Raw genomic sequence first — 16,913 nt, forward strand, 5'->3', positions numbered from 1 at the left:
CACCATCAGCACTGCAGGAAGTGGTCTCAGAGGAAAAACCAAAGGCGGAGCTGTCCCAATAAAGGGAGATAAAGAGCACTATTGCTGCCACTGAAATGCTGTTTCAGCATGTGGGCAAGCAAGTGTGATTCAGCTGCACATGTCTATCTATGTGTGCGTGTGTGTGTTGTGGTATCTAAGAGTGAGTATCCAACCGCATTATCCAGGGATCAACTATGGTGTTGATGCTGGCATGCAAGCTGTGCTTGCCAATAAGCTGTCCCTGCATCCATCAGTCCCTGTCACACTACCAGTGCCAGCTCCGACAAGAGGAAGGATTATCTGACCAGAACTTCGAGTACTCGTTATTTATGTTGCCATGCTACTCACAGGGACACACAAAGAAGAAAAAGAAATTATTAGAGGTGTTATATATATATATATATATATATATATATATATATATATATATATATATATATATATATATATATATATATATATATATATATATATATATATATATATATATATATATATATATATATATATATATATATATATATATATATATATATATATATATATATATATATATGTATATATAGATGGTGTTGAGAAGATGAGTACAGTGACTGAAAGTAGCAAAAGAAGAACGGTAAAGAGAGTGGGCTTGACATATGCTTTATGTACACTGCAAAAAAATTCCTTCTACAGTACACACAAGCAAAATATTGCGTAATCCAGAGCAACTGATAGTATCCAACAAAAAATCTGGCAGCGGGGTAAGAAAAATTAGTTAAAGCTGCATTCAATTCTTTTTTTGACCACTTGGGGCAGTGGAACAAGCTGAAAAAACAACATTTACATATTATCACCTTATAGAGTTTAAATGGCAAACTGTTACTTATTCAAACATCTAGCATCTGCAGAGCAACATTAGCATTCATTTGGAGTGTCTCTGGCCACCTGATGAATGTAAGTCCAATATTCAAACACCTTTTAGTCCTTCTTTCTGTTTTGTTCCACCAACTGCTAAAAAAATATCTGGCTCTTTAGCTGCTAAATACTCAACTAAGTTCACATTAAAAGTCAGTGCTCGGCTTCAATCAGGTTGTTAAAAACCAAGCCAGAAATCTTGGTGTAGTCATGCACTCAGACCTGAATTTCAACAGCTACATTAAGACAATTACAAAGTCAGCCTACTACCATTTTAAGAATATATCCAGGATTAAAGGACTTGTGTCTCAACAGGATTTGGAAAAACTTGTCCATGCATTTATCTTCAGTAGACTCGACTACTGTAATGGTGTCCTTACAGGTCTCCCTAAAAAAAAAAAAAAAGATCAGACAGCTGCAGCTGATTCTGAACACTGTTGCTCACGTCCTCACTAAGACCAAGAAAGTGGATCACATCACTCCAGTTCTGAGGTCTTTACACTGACTTCCTGTCTGTCAAAGAATTGATTTCAAAATACTGTCGTTGGTTTATAAAGCACTGAATGATTTAGGGCCAAAGTACATTTCTGATCTTCTGCGACGTTATGAACCATCGAGACCTCTCAGGTCATCTGGGACAGGTCTGCTTTCTGTCCCCAGAGTCAAAACTCAACATGAAAATGCAGTGTTCAGTTATTATGCACCATATATCTGGAACAACTCCCAGAAAACTGCAGGTCCGCTGCAACGCTCAGTTCTTTTAAATCAAGGCTGAAGACTTTTCTGTTTGCCCCTGCCTTTTATTAAATCAAATAATGATTAATTTCTTACACTGTAACTTTTGCTCTCCTGTTTTATCTTATTTTTATTTTCTATTTAACTCTAAGTGTTTTAAATGGCTTTTTATATTTCCCTATGTTGCTTTTATGTTTTATGTAAAACACTTTGAATTGCCTTGTTGAAATGTGCTATACAAATAAACTTTCCTTGCCTTGATTAACAAGTTCAACAAAAGGAAAAAAATGCTGTCTGGCATACTTTTGCCTTGAAGCAAGTTCAGTAACATAATGCAAACAGTGTTTGAAAAGATTTTTAACCTAAAAATGTAATAATGTTAAAATAAGATATGAGTTTCTTGAATTGCCTATATGCAGTGTAACCAGGAGAGAGAAAACCAGGTGAATGAAGAACAATGTTGTAAAAAGACTGACATGGTGAATAAAAGGTAGTGAAGCATATAGTTTCTGGTTTCATATGGGCCTATAAACACATTAACACTGACCACTGCCATAGAGCTCCCACAGCATATACTACTGTACATCACCATGCATCTCACCTACCACAAAGACACACAAACAGCGCTCAGACATAGGTACATCCCTGCTGTTACTCAGTCGCAGCTGTTTGTCGCTCACAATGATGTTCGTCTTTGATTATGAGGCTTTACCATCTCTGATTTCATCTAATCCAATAATCTGATTTAATCTAATCTAGGTTGACCTAATCCAGATCTTTTTGTCAACAAGCCCTTAGCAAGGGGATATTTTAGAGTTTAAGTGTGAAGAATGAGCTGCTGGCAGCAACAAATCTGTACGAGCTGGAGAAGAATTTCCATTATCATTGCTCAACACAGCAGATCCATTTAGTAGAAGTATTAGCCTACCATTTGCACAGCGCTTTGAGTAGTCAGAAAGACTAGAAAGGCGCTATATAAGTACAGTCTATTTACATTTACCATTTTATGCACGGATTTAAATGACCGGATATCCTTTCAAAAACACTACAATTTGTTTCATTTCTGTGCGATAAAGAGTAGGATTCACACATTTTAGAATTACAATCAGGTCTATGGTCGTATGTGAGCAAGTGAAGCCTGTGCTCCTAATATGGCATCCTTGCTGTGATCAACAAAGTCAAAGCAATCAGAGCGCGGCTGTACTTTGCTGCCCCTGTAGAGACTCTGAAAGTAAAAGCAGAGATGAAGAGCTGTGGGAGTGAGGGTGGAGGGTGAATGGCACTGGGCACACTCCTGTAATCGGAGAACCATCCATATCAAATCTTTGATGAGGAAGTATATCTGCTTTGTTAACCCTCTGACAGAAAGACTACAGACTCATTCTGTGTTTGGATGCTTTCCAAAAAGGGCCATAAGCGCAGTCAAAGCTGACAAGCAGTCATAGCAAAACAGACAAATGAATAGACACGTTCACACATTCACAGTCATAAATCAGCTTTCAGTTACCTCTGTGTGGTATCTAGGTCATATGCAATCTTTTAGCGCAGAGACACTTCATTCAAGTCACCATCTGGTGACGTCTACAAATAAAAACTGCCATGTCATCGTTAAAAGACAAACTAGCCTGACCTTTGAACTCTGTAGGCCAATTAAGTTGCCCCTTAACATCTTACCCTTCACTTGGCACAGCACACACTAACCTAATTGGGGCCTGTTTGCGCCTTTGAGCATGTTGCCAATTTCCTGTCTGATGTGAGAAGGTCAAGGGACGTGTTAAGACTGAGGTCAGAGTAGACTCATGAGGAAAAACTTTGCAGCGTGTGTGTGTGTGTGTGTGTGTGTAATGAAATGATGTAGTGCTAAAAGTACCAGCTGTATTTCTACATACAGTACAACACACACCAGCACACACATCCTTCCCCCTCCCTCTTTGCAATTGCTGGCACATCTTCCCCTTCTATCAGCATGAAAAAAAGACCCAGAGGTACCTATTAACACTGTTAAACTAGGCTAATTATGTAGCAGACACTTTTAACACTGACAAAGTGTGTGTGCATTAAATTAACATGTGTGAGAAAGCACACATTTGCATGATTGTGTATGCAATGATGTCTGTGCGTCGTCAATTGCTCTCACAGGAAGTAAAGTGAATCAATCAGGTTGCCACTCACAATTACCGGGCTATTAATAACAAAACACTCCACTGTTGTCTCCACAACAGCCATAACTGCCAAAATGACTCCAGTAGGAAAATAGTTTTATCACCATATCAATTATTCAGCACTTGGCAGTAAACAGAATTTGCATGCTCTTTATGGCTGTACAGACAATTCACTGGTGGTTATGTATCTGTTTCCTAATGTATTTTGGAATAACAGCTAAGATCAAGGGCCCTCTCCATCACTGTCTTAGTGGTAGTGACAGAGCCAACTGGTGCTCATTGATCACACAATAAACCACTGCAGAGGAATAAACATACTAACAGCTATTTAGAAGCAGAAGATCTACTTCCAGTATCTGAGAAAAGCCCAGGAGGTGTTGATGAGCAGGTTTACAGTCAGGGCACAAATATACAGAACCTCCTGTACATTAAATGGTTTAGAGAGAAGGGAGGTGTAGACAACAGTCCCTTGGAGGTGGGTAATGGTTAAACACTTAAATATTCAAAATTAGAAATCTTATTAAGTTACATTAATTAAAAGGTATTCTTATTACAGATAAACTAAAAACTACGCTATGAGAGCGTGAGAGTGAACCAAAACAGTAGCAGCTGGACAGCTAAACAATGAGCTGAAACTCACTATAAAGCTCTTTAAAGCCAAGTGGAGCTGCAGGTTCAGGTGATAACGGTAAATTCCCCTTTCCCACTGTCACATTGTAATCTGATATCTGACATTGGTATCAGATTACAATGTACATTGATAAAGGGAAATTTCGGTATTTTTTCATTCCCATATTTGTTGCCATTCTGACAATGGGTCATGCTAACTCTGCAATAACCACCTCTGTTGTAAAGATGTATAAAACACAGAGTCTAAGTCTCCTAAAGCTTTCCAAATAAACTTCACTTTTACATAAATCATCTCAAACGCTTATCTCTGAGGCCGAGTGAAAGTAAACACAGAAAATAGCCCCCCTGGACTAGTTATTGTAGCTAATTACATAGGAATCTACTTCTGGGGCAATTTGCCAGATAACCAAACTATTCATCTGCAGTAATAACAAACATGTATTGATTATTGTTTCATATACAGCATGATTCCATTTCAATAGAGTTATATAGTATATATCACAAAAATGTCCAGCAAGGCTTTGATTGCTTTGTACTGGTTGTTACTGCTTTTACTTACCATTGCCCGAGTCAAGTTTCCTGAACAACGAGGTGGCGAGTGCAAAGCGCATGACCATAGCCAGAATTTCCCTTTCAGTTTCCTGCTGTAACAGAACACTGATCACGACAATTTACAATAATCAAAGTCAGTTTGCATCATTGACAGTTTAGTTATGTTAGCTGTGGGTGTTTTTCAAATAAAAACTGAAACGATGAGGCGTCAGAGTACTGTAAGAGAACATATAAAGAGAATGATTACAGAGTTTGAGTAATTCCAATTTTGGCAGTATAGCACAATGAGACAACAATCATTTGAGCATCCATTTGTAATGGAATACGTCTTCAAAATAAGCTCTCTGACCTGGAAGGCTATCAGAAGTTTAACACATCAGTGGGTCATAATTGAGTGTGACTCAATGATGAGCTGCTGTTCAACACTGGCTATTATACAGGATACACTCTTAGATTAGTATGATGGATCAGTGGATACAGTGGTGACAAGTGAGAATGTCACTGGGTGTCACAGCAGCATTATGCTTAGGTGCTGTGTGATATATGGCTATACAGTCACTCTGAAAGTTGGCCTTGGCTTAGTGCTGTTGCTTGGGTCACCAACGAGTGCAAGCACAGCAGCAGCCACCGGCTAAACTCTGATTAACTTCTGGGCTCGTACTGGGAGACAGTCACTCCTGCTGTCCAGTTTGTTTTGATTGATTTTTGGGTTTTGCTAGAAAAGAAACTCAATTGTTTGATCTAATTCTGACTACATAAGCTTGATGCCCTGATGGTGGCACAGAGAAACAGACAGAGTAAAGGGAGTGAGGCAGGCAGACTTGCCTCGTTGCCACATAGCTCAATCTCTCCCTCTGGGACAACAGCAAGCCCTGGAGCTTAAACCCCCCAGGCCACCTGGCATGGATGGATTATCAACTAGTGTTGGACTGATACTGGTTTGCCTTTTATTTAATATCAAACATTGTGGTGCTAGAGCTGTTGTAAGGAGGAAGATAGCAAAGATTGAGATATTAATACTAAATCTTCCATCCCACAAGATTTTCGTCTCGAGAGAAATATGACAGCATCTTATCAGCCAGCACGTGTGGGAAGATAGTTTTGAAAGCTGATGAAAAGTCAACGAAATTAAGTTTGGCATGAGCATTTTGGCCTTCCACAGGAAATTCAGCAGGACAGCATCCTCCACACCTCTGCTGATTCAAATTAAAAGGGATCCAACAATTTTTCCACCTGCTGAACAGTCTCTGTTATCATGAACTTCTCCATCAACTTCATGAGCAAAGAAGTTCTAATGATGTGCTTCAGGCCATTCAACGCCATGGGTGGATTCTTTTGAGCAACAGCCCATTTCCAAAACTGAGGCAGCCACAGTAGCCACAGTGAGAACATAGAAATGTGGTGAAACACGCCACTGAGCTGCTTCACAAAATAACACATTTCTGCCTCCAACTTCTTTTTATTGAAAGAGTCTCCACAAATTTTACTTTAAATAGAGAACAGCAGATGAATGGGAATCTTGCCGTTTGTAAGATTCTGGCATACAGTGATATCCTGTTTGTTTCTGGGCAACAAACGTACTGTACTGACATGTACTGTCTAATGTATGTCTTTTGAACAAATGTTAATCCATAAAAGTTACATACTGCAGCTTTAATGATAAATGTGAACTTTTAACTGGACTTGATATCTGTTTTGATTTATCAGTTAACCGATGGATTCAGCACTGGTTGTCATTAGAAACTCCTTGTTCTGTATTAAGACCTGGTCACACCAAAAGGTGGCACAGCAAAATTAATCAGTGCATCTTTGTAAAATATTTAGTTCTAGAAACTTGGTGATGTAGTGACAAGGTTAGTTGGTGAACTACTGTAGCTGACAAGCTAACCGCTAACATGCTAGCCAGCTGGAACATGCTAGCACTAGTCAGTCATAACATGTCCATAAGCTTTTCTTTCTTTGTACTTTGCCGTTTACTCCCCCTGGCATTTTGTTTCCAGGGTAGACCATTATTTCATTCTGTCTGCAAATCATTTCTCTTTTGTGGAGCAGTTTATACTCTGACTGGGGAGGGTTAAATAAAAGTGGAAGGTGTGACAGCTAATAAGCTCCGACAGTTTCCTCCATTTTGGACTCTCTGGCCCTCTGTTCCCCTCAAAAGTCTGTAATGTCAAGACAGCTTGCTATTGGTCAGTAGCATGAATTTGTGAAACATTTACACAGATTTACTTCGTTACCACCCCTGCAGTTTAATCCACAATCTGCTGTCCATTCATATGCTCATTATGTTCCAAACACTCATTCTGTCAAAATATGACTAAATACACTGCTTCTGACCAGACATGTTTGCCTGAGCTGGCTCACAGCCTTTGCAGTATTCATATTCATCAGTAGTGACCAACAGAATTACATAGATCACAGAGAGAAGGCAGGGAAAGGTTATGGTGTGTGACTATTGATACACAACTAGCACAGTAATGATTATGATCACTGTGGCTGTCAAAGTAATCATTAAAATGATGATGGTGATACATGGGACAGCAGTGAAAGAGGTACACTCAGCACCTGTACAGCCAAATGGAAGTGAAATAATGTCCACATGTTCACAATAACTACCTGGCTCAAAATCAATTTGTCCATAGACAGGGAGCACACACTAACTCATCAGCGAATTATGCCATTATCACCCCATTACTCATGAATTCATTCAGTTTTTATCCCAGGTAGGAGAATGGCAGTGTGCGGCCATTACAACCTATTTTATACTACGAATGACAACAGCAGCGGAGGTTGCTGAATGAGAGGAGAGAAATTAAATCACTTTTCCAACACCAAATGGACTGTCAGGTTAAAAGAAGAGTGACTCTGATTGTGTCTCTCCATCACTGAGAGAAAGAGATGGCGAGAATAAAGGAGACATGGAAAAAGAAAGAACGATATAATGAGGGAGAGAAAAATGAAGAAATAAGGGCTGGTCCCGACACAGAGATGAGATAGAAATGAGATGCTATCGTACAGTGATGTGGAGTTGGAGTGGTCCAGGACTGATGAGCAGCTCTGATTGGCAGTGGCAGATGCTGAACACACATACACACACGAGGAGATGAGGAGGGCTAATGATGCGTGAAAGAGAATTACCCCTCTCCTCCACAAAGGACAGTCACTCTGCTTGTCGCATGAACACTTATTTCAAATGACCCTACTATCTATTCATGAAGCATCTGATAATGTGTGTGTGTGTGTGTGTGTGTGTGTGTGGAAGTCTCTTTGTGCTCATTTCTGCCTTGATGCATGTCTAGGGTGAACAGCGCACACACACACACACACACACACACACACACATATAGACACACACACTCATTCAGGAAACACTGCAGTGAGATCAGTATCTGGGTTTGTGAAAATAAATCGTTTAGACTCTTTATTCTTAAATCTTTATTTATTCAAGGAAAGTCAACTGTGCACTTTTCCAGCAACCCCCGGCTTCATATCTGTATAGCTACACAAATTCTTATTAAAGGGTCAGTTCACCCAAATTACAAAAACATGTCTTTTTCACAAGCCCAGATGCCTCTGATTTTGTGAGTTTGTGAAGTTTTTGAGCTACCTGAGATTGCTGCCTCCACCAAAATAAAATAGAGGCAAATGGCATTTAGTTTGTGGAACTAACAGCATAAAAATAATGTTACTTAAAAAAAATCAAAGGCAAAATCTCAATAACCCACTGACAACAGGGGCTATTTCTTTAGTAGAAAACACAACTGTTCACACTGAAGTCTTGACTCTCTCCCACCTTTATTTCTCTCAAAGTATGATGCAAACCCAGTTCTCAAACTTGGCCACGTCTGAAACACTTCACCTTTACCCTATGCTGTGTTTGAGAGGGTTAAGAGGTGGTATGTAAACTGAGTGACAGAAAAAGGATCAAAACAACTGTCCCAAAATGTGTGATGGGTGTGGGGGTAAACTGTCCTTGAGATACTGATCTATTACTTTGCTGGCGAGACTTTCTTCATCCAGGCCGTCCGTGGCTCAGAGGGGACAAACACGTTGATTAGATGTCGCTCAAAAAACACCAAGGGGATGCCTCGAGCCAGCCAGACCATCCCTGTCTCTGTCTTTTCCTTCTTTTTCCCTCACTCCCTCAATCCCTCCACACATCAATTATGTTACTGTTCTTCTTAACTAATGTGTCTGTTCAGGAGAGCCTGAATAAGCAGATGAAGTCACTCCAAGGAAAACAACTTTGATGATAATGGATGTGTTTGCGAAGGAGTATAAGCGATTAGGATTTGGTTCATGTGTGGGGCTCGCAATAAGGCACATGCTTGCATGTGGTGAAGGGTAGTGGATTACAGGCCAGTGGGGGCTTAGCATGTAATTCAAACCATTTTCCATCACATTTGTACTCACTTGAGGCCTAATCCCACCTGATTAACATGCCAGTCAATGGGGAGGGCACCTGCTGTACTGACTGGGCCATCAGTGCGGAGGGCTGCTGATCAGAAACAAACAGTGACACACACACAGGTGTAAATCAAAGTGGATTAGCTTTCATCATTTTGGCTGCAACAATAGATGCTTACTCATGGTTTTAGTCCAAGCAACATCTGAAAGGAACGGCATCTTATCCCAGAGAGTCAGTTTTTATTATGGACTATGTACATTGTTTATTGGAATCCCCATTAGTCTTCATATTCTTTATTTAAAACACTTTTCTACGTACCACCTATCCCAACAACATTTGTGCCTCATGGATGCTCAACTCCTCCACACTGTCAAACCATGGCCCTGCAGCTAAGCATTTTCTGGTGGATTATTCTGGTTTTAGTTTACACTCACACACACTGACACATGCAGACACAAATGATTAAATAAGGAGTATGTCACTCCATTCATTGTCATAGTTATAACAGTCTGAGAATGTGGCAGTATCAGAAGTACAATGTCAGACTCTGTGAGCCTGCTGACATTCCTGGATGAGCCTGACTGTATTTTAGGAAGCTGTTTTGCTGCTTTTATTAGATGAATCGTCTCTCTCTCTCTCTGTCTCATATATATATATATATATATATATATATATATATATATATATATATATATATATACATATATACATATATACTATATACCAGTGATTATCTTTCATACAATTATCTTTCATACAAGACGGGAAAGACTTTCTGGGAAATTGGTCACAGCTTTCCAAGTAGTGCCTACTCCAATATGTTTCTATGGGTTCTATGGGTTTATGCATGACCCCAGTCAGCTAATGGTCCTTTCACATAATGGAAGATGGCAACAATGAAAAAGGTCAAAAGGCAATTGGCTGTATTACGGCAGAATTCTGGAGTGGCACTAGTTGAAACAACATGACAAGCACGACAGACATTAGCATTTAGACATGAATGTGTCTGAAGGATGGAGTGTAGAAAATGACAGTGAAAACTTGTCACAACAAAAATCTGGATTATTACGCTTTAAGGTTCATCTGCTGTGGGTTTTTAGTAAACATCAGTATGGGTGGTTTCAGAACCCACCAGCTGATGTTTTGTTCTAATATTAAATAGAACAATCGATGTTTCCCCACAAAAGTGTGTTCTGAATTGTGTTGCATTAGCATGATAAGTATCAACCTTTTAAAACTCTGCAAAAGCTATGTAACCAGAATGGGACCTCCCATTCAACCACAGCATCATGACCCCTCAGCTGTTCAACAGATGGATGAATCTGTGTGCTACATTAAAAATGTGAAATCAAACCCTCTTTTTGATGCTATTTATGGTCAGCATTGTCAGCAATTATCATTCAATGTATTTACATTGTTTAATTACCTCTCTATATAGTAGTTTTCATTGTTAGTGGTGGAGACAGCCATTCCCACACTAGATTCAAATTGCCTAGCTACCCATGAAGAATTCACAGGAAACTGCATGCATGTAATCCAGTGTTACTGAATTTTATCTCATTGATATCAACTGTTGACTCTTTACTTTCCTACAGCCAAATCAGATTTGTATTTAGAGGTGAAAATCATGAATCACTTTGCTGATTCAAATAATTTCATTCAGTTCAAAGATTCGTAGTCACTAACAATGTAGGTACATACATCAGTAAGTGAATGCATCATACAGCCGCCAACATTCAGCGCTGATTCAGACTTCAGTTCAGTAGTATGTTCAGTCTGTTGCTAGTCCAAGCTATCACATTCAGTTCAGTACAAAGCTAGCCTATACAAGTACTGTACATAAGGTTAATAGCTAAGCAGCCTCTTATTAACAACACTGTTTATCAGATTATGATCGTTTCTATGGCTTTCACTGTCTTTCAATAGGTCTTTAACGAGGAAGTAACGTACTGTGAATCACAGTTGAGATGACAACAGCATAAGCTCCACTGCTAAAAGCTACTGATTCAGTCAGTCACTGACCATGGTGAATCAGTATAGTCAGTTCACTTTGAAGATTTGTTGATAAAGATTTGTTCGTGCATATACTGAACACCTCTAGTTGTTTAAGTTACTGCTACCTTAAAGCGATATCTTCTACTGCTGCTCCTTCACAGTAAAAGCATCCAACTGGCAAAACACAGGGTGTTGTCCAGTCAACCAGGACTCAAATCTTAAGGATTATAACTTTAATTCTTAAATGAAGAACTTATTCACAACAAAACCTAATATGATAAGTACATTTGCAAATGTTGCTGATTTAATTATTCACAGATTATCTGTGAACAGCCAGAACAACATATCAACAGCAAACAACATGACTGACCAATACTAAATATTTCAAGTCACAAAACATTAGATTCCTTATATATACACATAGAATATGGACTAAAGCATTTAAATATACAGCCTGACTAAAATCAAAAGAAACATTTTTAAATGTAGGCTGGCAAGGTCTCTGCCACTGATAAAAATATCTGAGTCATACACGTCAGACACACAACCTCATTTTGGACGGTTTGCTGGCACGTTCAGTGCTCTCTCACATTATATTTTTCTTCCTTAACAGTGATGAGAGCAGCTCGCTGCGTCACACACACACCACAAGCTAAAGGGCTGATGTGACTGAAGACTGGCCTTGAGCAGAAGAGGCAGAGAGGGAAGAGAGAAAAGACGTGAAGTGCGTCGATGGGCAGAGTGTTTGACATTTTATGTCCTTAAGTAAAACAAATAATAATGATGTCACATCTGAAAGAGTCAGTGTAATTTTCTGAGTGCTGAAGGGTGAACGGTCACAGGGTTATAAAGTTACAGCTGAACAGGAAAGAAGAACAGTTTGGGACAGTGTGAAAGGCAGTAGTGTGTTCAAAGAATATTCTTTTATTTTAAGACATAACATGTATCCATCTGACCTGAAGGGGGGCAGAAAGATAACACTATAACTATATATGTCTCAATACATAGTTAGGACTGCTACACATTGAAATGCTGTTTATACAACGGTTATATGTAACCTAGACATCTTCCATCTTTTCTATTCACTTTTCAACCACATTTTGCACAGTTTTAACTTAGATTCTTAGACTTCCTTTCACCTGCTAATTAGCAACTCCGTGCTTACTGGGTTACCAAACTGCCAATGAAAACTAAACTGTGGCTGTTCAGAAACACTGATCAAAACTTCAACTTCACTGCTTTTTCATACCAAAAGTAGTTCCACATGAATGTTGTAGGCAAACGCGCAATGTCAAATGTTCTGCAGACAAACTGACAAGTTTTTGTTGTGTATGGAAGATTATAGCTCCAGTGAGATACGAACGACTGTAATTTACTATAGTGCATAATTTGCACTAGTAGGTTTAAATAAAAACTTTATTTTATTTGTTGATTGCAGGTGCCCCAGTCTTTTGTGGAGGGCAGAACTTACAATGTCAACAGAGGACACGGTGTCAGAGCTGGAAGATGCTCACACATCCTCACACTGCTGGTCTCAACCCCTGGGTGGGCTCAGGGCAGACCTGAGAGCTTGTTCTACTCCTCCCACGCTAATTCTCCTCCTGAGCCCCCCGCTCCTTTTCAAATAAAAGAAACACTCCACCGAATCAACCCACGCTCAACTGACAAAGTTAAGTGCTCTAAAACCCACCTACATTACCCAAAGTTGTTACCTACCCCATGGGAGTCAAAACACTTTCACAAATCTTGAACATTTTCCCAGGTTTTTGTAAAAGCCTTACCACTCAGCATAAATACTGCAGTTTTGAGATATAATGCATGTGTTTTGGGAGAGCAACTACAGATCCAAACTGATTAAACCAGAGGCCTTTTTTTGGCGTGTTCAAGATCCTATGCGCTATTCTGCTAGAAGGATTTATCAACAACAATTTAAAGATATGGAGAGCGAAGTCGTGATGTAGCTGGGAACTTAACTCTCACTTTTACAACAGATGCTACTGAGATGCCGGGCAAAGGTACATTTTGTACATAGAGGTCTTATTCACCTATTAATGGAAGTATAACCCGTAGAGTAGCAGTGATGGAGAAATCATGTGGTAAGTGGGGTCACACACCTTTCTGTAAAGAAAACTCACATTCACTTATTTAATTCGCTTGAGAGATGAGATGTCAAAAGCTGCTGTGGATTTAGGTTTTTTCATGTTTTCATACTTGTAAATAATGTGGGGATTGATGCAGTTTGTTTGCTCTTCTGAATCTAAAAAAGTGGAAACTGAAAGTATTTCAAGTCAGTAGTAAAGGAGGAGACACATTTGAGTCAATATTGCGTCTTGTGTTCTCAAGCTCAAAGCATGATTCTTCCAACTTATTCTGTTAACAACATGATATTTAACAGTGCTCATTCTGTATTAAGTCTTCAAATCATGCTCTAAATTACTGTTGTAGTTTAAATGTTTTTTCTTTAGACATAATGCTATTTGGATTTACCGTTAACCTTTAACTGAACTGCTTTTCTTGATTATAAAATACAATTAAGGTGTTGCGATCCACTGTGCTTTAGCAGTGTGCATTACCACATTAACACTTCCATACACACAAACAGTGGGAAATGTTTAAGTATACACATGACAGGGAGGATAAGAATATATAAAGGCTCCATGAGACAAAATATAGACTCTAACATAGCACTAACAATAGTTACTACATTAAACCGCCCAGTATTCAGAACAAACAAAACTCTGCAACTCCAGCTATATCCTCTGAGCCTGCTGTTCAAGATAAAATGATTTCTATCAGGCAACACAATCTGCTTTCCACACACAGAGATCAAATCATAATAAGTGTAGAACATCAGCAGCAATCAGCAACTTAGGAAAGACAAAAACTAGGCTTCTACATTTAATCAGTCAAAAAACCCAAAATTCAAACCCAGTCAAGCCAAACAAAACTACTTTCCCCTGCACGAAGGAAGACTTTTGAAACAGCATCAACATTTGCCTTCATTGCCCTCCACCTAATGAAACATGCGATACAAACAGACAAAAAGACAGGAGGCACACACAAACAGGCACACTACTCAGTACATCAGCATCATGTTAAACCCTTACAGCACCCTAAAACACATTGGTGTTAGATCAGGCCACTCTCTGAGAATGGACATAACATAAGGGACAGTGAAGCGCAGCCCCTCCCTGTTCTGTTTGTTTTTTGCTGGAGGTGGAGGGGAGAGGGCTCTGACAGTCACCCATGCATGCAAGGCCAGTCTGTTGTAATTTAAAGGCTCATAAGCTAGGTCTTAATTTGTTCATGCTGCCTGTACTGAAAAAAGGCAGAGGAAGCAATGTTCACCAATTAAAAAAAGAAAAGTGTAAAACGTCAAGGCAGACAAGTCTTTTAACAAGTCCTTCACAAAAATCAGTAGATTGGTGTGAAATTCCTGTATTGCTTTTTCACTGTGAGGGTTTGAGTGAATAAAGATGGCACACATCATCTTATACATGTTGGCAGTGACACCTTATTAGTCCTCATGCACTTTAGTGTCATTTACCTGGACACATGTTACTGTATACCGTGGACACAATCCCTGCAGATTTAGGGAACATGTTTGAAATGGAGGCAGGGATCACTCAACAGTTAAAAAAAATATATATATAAATAATAATAATTTTAAAAAAAATCAATTTCAGGAGAAGTTTAAATTTGACTGCAGTTATTACATTGTGGTGGAACATAATCTTTCACAAATCTCTCTGGATCTAGAAACCATTTCCTCTGTGAATTATTACCAAATTGCTGAAGTGCAATTTCAGTGGACACAATCTGGCACTTCCTGAGCCAACATTTCTATGTGCAGGCGCAAAAATAGATCAAAGAACTAATCCAACAGATTATTATGTCCTCTGATATTTTGGTAGTTGGAATAAATATGAGACAAAGACAGCACTGTCAGGGTTTGAGGTGGGAGTACAGAGAGTGGGGACCCTGTTACTGTAATAGAAACATTCTGTTCACGTCCCTCCTCCTCTTTAACCAGAAATCACTGGCTTAATTAGCTTTTTAGCTAGCACTCAACACAGTTAGAACCTGACTAATATTAGAAGTGCTAAACAGAGAGAGAGCTAGACAGACAGAGAGAATTCACAGGAAATGTATGACTAGGCAGCAACATGGCTGGAGTTGACACTTGAGATAAAAGTGTATTGCAGTCCACACAGCACGAGTAGCCACACAAATGTACACACACACACACACACACACACACACACACACACACACACACACACACACACACACACACACAGGTTGGGCTCCCAGGAGGCACTGCAGTGAAAAGATGCTTCAGCTCTTGTCTAGATGATATATATTTTCCCTTTAAGGACAAAGAAAAATGTTGCCCCCTCTGTTCATATATAGCTCGTCAAACAGCATGAATGGTGCAGGAACTCCAGCAAAGCCAGAGTCCAGCCGCGCAAATGGCTCAGCTGGCCACAGAGATAATAATTACACTCATTAGGATTCCACTGTGCTCTCTTCAAATCATTGGGCACCCCATGCCATCAGAGCAAAACTGTCATGCTGGAAGCATGGTCAAGCTTTGTGGGCCAGCCACCGAGCTGGGACAAATGTTTTCACATGGCAGTGCATTGTCTGTCTTTTTTTTTAACAGAACAACAAAACTTGAAGGAAGATTCCAGTTTTACAACCTCAATCTTATTTTTAGTCATGCTAGTGGCATGGCTCTAGGGCCGATGAGGGAGGTTGCCTGTAACATCCCCAAGAAGAACATTAAAGTTTTCACATATTGTCTGAATACTGTAGCAATAGCAGCTTCTGATCACACAATGAACGTGCTGAATGGTGTTCCACCTACATCTGGTTGGTGGGGTTGAGGCTGACAGTTTTGTGGCAATTGTTGCATTACATTTTTACTCTTTTGCTTAATTCTCATTCACCTTTTTCCTCCCTATCAACGTGTCGGCCTCGAGACAGACAAACTTCTCAGGTGTAGACACAAACACACATACACAGCCTTAAAATTGCAAAAATCTCAATTAATTTCTTTTCAGACCCTCTCTGGCCATGAAAGCCCACAGAAATCCAACAGAGTAAGATACTAATGAATAGCAAACTGTGCTTTCAACAGGCAAGCTTGCACTGCTGAGCACTTTACAATATAATCTACCAAACAATCAAGTGAGCTAGAGATAGACAAGGCAGGAGGCAGAGAAAAGGAATGACCCCTCAGAACTGCTGAAATAGCACTGCAGGCTGAATGATAGGACAGCCACACCACAAAAAAGAAGGATGGAGGGTAAAAGAGAGAAATAATGCAGTGTGTTCAGTGGTTTATGCTCTCTTTGTTGTTCTACTTTGCTGGAGAAAGCTTTCTGCATGATAATAAACTCTGCATTCACATAGCGGCACCCACTTTTCCACGTTTTTTCATTGTGTACCAATATCAGCAGTGTACTTTGTGTAGGTCTGTTGTTCTGTCTAATCACTGTGCCTCTCCA

At 39.5% G+C, this 16,913-nt stretch overlaps 1 protein-coding gene across 5 annotated transcripts in view; it reads right to left on the reverse strand.

Annotated features, from left to right (window-relative positions):
* znf385c (zinc finger protein 385C) overlaps positions 1-16,913 on the reverse strand; it is a 138,675-nt gene that overhangs the window by 88,271 nt on the left and 33,491 nt on the right. Inside the window, exon 1 of one of the 5 annotated variants that reach the window (XM_044182557.1) lies at positions 9,411-9,458. The exons of the other annotated variants lie outside the window; for them this stretch is intronic. The gene's annotated coding sequence lies outside the window, so the exon portion shown is untranslated. Of the gene's footprint in view, positions 1-9,410; positions 9,459-16,913 lie in introns of those variants that run through there. 5 annotated transcript variants of the gene reach the window in all.

The sequence above is a fragment of the Siniperca chuatsi genome, linkage group LG21 (assembly GCF_020085105.1).
Source record: "Siniperca chuatsi isolate FFG_IHB_CAS linkage group LG21, ASM2008510v1, whole genome shotgun sequence".
Lineage (NCBI taxonomy): Eukaryota > Metazoa > Chordata > Actinopteri > Centrarchiformes > Sinipercidae > Siniperca > Siniperca chuatsi.